This window comes from Elephantulus edwardii, unplaced genomic scaffold, assembly GCF_000299155.1.
Source record: "Elephantulus edwardii isolate Elephantulus edwardi_28Jun2011 unplaced genomic scaffold, EleEdw1.0 scaffold00041, whole genome shotgun sequence".
Classification (NCBI taxonomy): domain Eukaryota; kingdom Metazoa; phylum Chordata; class Mammalia; order Macroscelidea; family Macroscelididae; genus Elephantulus; species Elephantulus edwardii.
The window spans coordinates 9,353,319-9,357,624 of record NW_006399791.1 but is presented as its reverse complement, the minus strand read 5'-3'; positions in this window follow the sequence as shown (position 1 = coordinate 9,357,624).

Sequence of the window (4,306 nt, the reverse complement as noted above, 5' to 3'; positions counted from 1 at the left end):
TTTCTAAGACTGTTGACTGCATGAGAGGAGAATGCCCATCTTTCTCCCATGTTGTCTCAGTTGGGTTCAGACTACCAGAAGGGTGTGAGTCAGCCACACAACTCCCTACAGAACATATTGCCAAAGCTGCAGGTTTCACTTGGCACTGAGGAGTGTTAATGTGTCTACCTGCTGTCCATCTTCCACTAGCCTGTGAGTTCCTTAAGGACAGGGACAACCCCACTGGTGTCAGGTCCACTCTGATTCATCATGACCCTTCATCAGGTCTCTAAAGCTATAAATATTCATGGGAGGAGACTTGTCACTTCTTTCCACTGGAACAACTGGTGGATTCAAACCGCTGACCTTTTAGTTAACACATGAGGGGGTTCCGATGACCTCTTTACTCCATTACCTAGCTCAATAGATGTTCATGGAATAATGATGTGAGTGAACAGATAGGTGGATGAATGGATAGATGGATGAGTGAGAGAGGCTCACATGGGACACACTAGCTTGATCCCATGAGTGTGTTTCTTTGTGTGTGGTTGCTAGGAGGGGGAGGCAACAGGGTTAGTCAGAGCCCCGTAGGTGGGGACCCTGCCTGGAAGCGTCCCCCCTCAGTCACGGTCTGCAGGCTCAAGAACAGGGAGAAGCTTTCCTCAAAGAGGAAAACCATAGGATCATGGGATGTTGGCTGCCAGCAAAAATCCTGAGTCACTTAACCCACATCCCTCCAACGGGAAGCAAAGAGCCAGACAGGTTCAGTTCCTGCCTCTACACTGAGCTCGTCATGGAAATTGTTGTTTCCAAAAAGGACCTGGGGTTAGGGGAAGGAGGACACGGAGAAGAGTCTAATTAAATTGACTCATGATAAAGAAGGAGAAAGGTTGTTCCTTCCCAGGGGATGGCCAGCTGGGAAAGGGGAGCTTTCTGGGCCCCAAGGGTTCCAGCCTCCCCAGAAGGGCTGGCAGGCATTATGTAACCAAGTCAGAGGCTCCAAGAAACACCTAAGCTGGCCTGGTGCTCATCCTGGACTGCGGTTTCCAGCAATTTCCTATAGAGGGAGGTTTTGCTGAGCACAGGGTTTTCTGCATTTTCCATCCATTTGCTAAAGAAAAAGCAAGAATTCAAACCAGAAAATCCTTCTCTAAGGTTGCCAGATATCTTCCAGTTTTGAAGAAGGAAGAGTTAAGCTCTGTCCAGTGAGTCCCTGGAGGCAGGGGCTTCTGAAGCAGCAGAAGCTGATCCCAAGGTGACAGGAGCTCGCTCAGGCAGGGTTGGGCTGTGGGAGGGTGCTGAGCCCTCGTGATGCGCTGCCGCATTGGCCTGCATTCACCCCACGTCAGGAGCAGAGACGGTGAGAGCAGGGAGCTCTGGAGGATGGGGCTTTGCTTAACTGGTCAAAGTCAGCTTCGAGGGCAGTGGTGGTTCAGTGCTAGAATTCTCACCTTCCATGCAGGAGGCATGGGCTCAAATCCTGGCCCATGAACCACTTGTATGTGAGCAGAGGACTCTGAGTTGGTGTGATGCTGAACAGGGCTCAGTGGAATTTCCAGATAAAGACAGATGAAGAAGAAAGGTCTGGCAATCTACTTCTGAATAAGTCAGTCAATGAACCTACTGACTAGGAAAAAAATATTTGGCGATGGTATCTCAGACAAGGATCTTATAATGAAAGTTTACAGAATCCTACAGGGCCTCCACAAGAAAAAAAAAAGACTGATAACTCAATTACAAAATAGGCAAAAGACATGGAAAGATTTTTCACAGAGGAAAACATTTGAATGGCCAACAGACACCTAATAAGATGGTCAGAATCACTGGCAATAAGAGAGATGCAAATCAAAACAGTAATGAGCTATCACCTCACACCAGTAACAGGGGCAAAGTTTAATAGAACAGCAAGCAATAAATGTTGGAGAGGATGTGGAGAGATAGGAACTCTTATACACTATTGGTGGGATTGTAAAATGGTACAACCGCTCTGGAAGGCAGTTTGGTGCTTCTTCAGAAAGCAGAATATAAAAATTCCACATGACACATCTATTCCACTGCTAGGAATATGCCCAGAGGAAGAGAACTGAGACACAGAGCTTTGTATGTCAATCAATGTTCATAGCAGGATTATTCACAATAGCAAGAGAATGGAAACAGACCAAATGTCCATCAACAAATGACTGGATTGAGAAATTGTGGAATACTATGCAGCACTTACGAGCAATTATTTTTACAAGTATTATATAATGTGGGATTGGAAGGAGGAGTGGCATCCACTTCCGTAATAGCTTGCCTCCAGAAACCCTATGAACCTGGAGAGAGGAAGAAAAGCATCCAAGCGTCGAGGACTCTCCTTCATAGGGTTGCTATGAGTTGCCTGTGACTCAATGGCACTTAACAACAACAACAACAACAACATATAATGTGGGAAGGGAGCTCTGGTAGCCTAGTGGCAAGAAGCTGTGCTACAGTCCCAAAGGCACTGTGGAGAAGGATGGACAATCTCCTCTTTGCAATTAACTGCCTCTGAAAATTTGCTGGAGAATCATCAGCTATGGGTTGGTTCTGACTCCTTGGTACACAACAACAACAACAACATGAGAGAAAGGCTAGAGAGCATTATTATGCTGAATGAAATAACTCAGTCTCATAAGAAATACTTCACAAAATCTTCATTGTAAAAACAGAAAAATAATAAGATGTGAATAAATGTCTAAAGTGGGAAGGGTTGGGGGCAGGGAGTTGAGAATGGGTAAGGGGACTAAAACACAGAGTCACAGAACTTGGTGGATGGAAGGAGGGGTAACGGAATTAGGATATATCCAGTGGGGATCTGAAGAAAGGGTAATAATGGGCATAGATCCATGGTGATAATTTGATAAAACACAATGTATGGGAATGATCGAATGAAACACAATGTGAATGAAGGAATGTGTATATGAAAGAAACATAATGCATATAAATTTGTATGCAAATCAATATAAAATAACAATTTTTGTAAAAAAATGAGTCAATGAACATCCTATGGCTCACAAAGGTCTGATCTGCAACTAATCCTGGCTATATCACAGGAATGTTCTTTTTGTTGTTATGTGCCATCGAGTTGTCTGCGACTCATAGGGACCTTATTTATATACAACAGTCCTAAACCCTGCTCTGTGTTGTGCCAGTCTCACTGTCTCCGACACACCCACCCCCCACTACTCCAGTCACTGAATCAATCCACCTCACAGGGGATCGTCCTCTCCTGCTGGACCCTCCTTGCAACATGTCCAAAGAATGCCAGATGAAGCCTCAGAACAATTGCCTCCAAGGAGCAGCCTGGTTTAACCCTCTCAAGGTTGAACCTGTTCATTTTCTTAGCACAGCTCAAAGGTATCAATTCTCCTTCTATCATTCCTAGTCATTGTCCAGCTCTCTGATGCATAGCAAGTAATGGAAAGACCATGGCCTGTATCAGGCACACTTTAGTCTCCAGAGTGACACCATTGCTCTTCAGTACCCTGTCTGGAGAGGTCCCTAACGGCTGACTTTCCCATCATGATACATCTTTTAATTTCCTGGCTGCTGGTGCCAAGAGTGTTGATTGTGGAGCCAAGCAAACTAAAGCTGTTAACAATCTCAATCACAGGAGTAGAAAGTGTTTTATATTGTAAACATGGGGTCCCTACTCAAGGCAGCTAGCAAGTCAGTTGGTTTGTTGTGTTTTTTTTAATAATTTTTTAAAATTTTAATTGTGATTTTAACAAAAGTTTACAGAAAAGTTAAATTTACATTTATTCATTGTTGTACATTTTAACCCCTTTCTCCCTTCCCCTCCCCCTAGTTCAGTTAAAAAAAAATTCATCCATTGTTACATTGTTATACAATTACCTCCCTTTTCCCACCCAGTCCTTTTTGCAATGTACCTCTTATTCTGAACTGTTCTCTTACATATGCCAGATCATATCTTCTTTTTTTTCATATCTTATTTTTTTTTTACCATGAAGAAGTTCCTGTCATTTTAATTAGGTTTTAAACAGTTATTTTTTTCATCTGTCTCAGTGCAATGATCATTATCTATCCACTCTTATCTTATTATCTTCCCAACTCCCCCATGTCAGATCTGCTTTGTAACAATGGTGCTATATTTGTCCTTTTTTTTTGCAATGTTTGTCCTTTTGTGATGAGATATTTCATTCAGCATAATGTCCTGCAGGATCACCCATGCTGTGTAATGTTTTATGAGTTCACTCTTTTTCAGTGCTATGTAGTATTCCATTGTTTGAATGTACCACAGTTTTTCTATTCATTCGTTTGTTGATGGGCACTTGAGTTGCTTCCATCT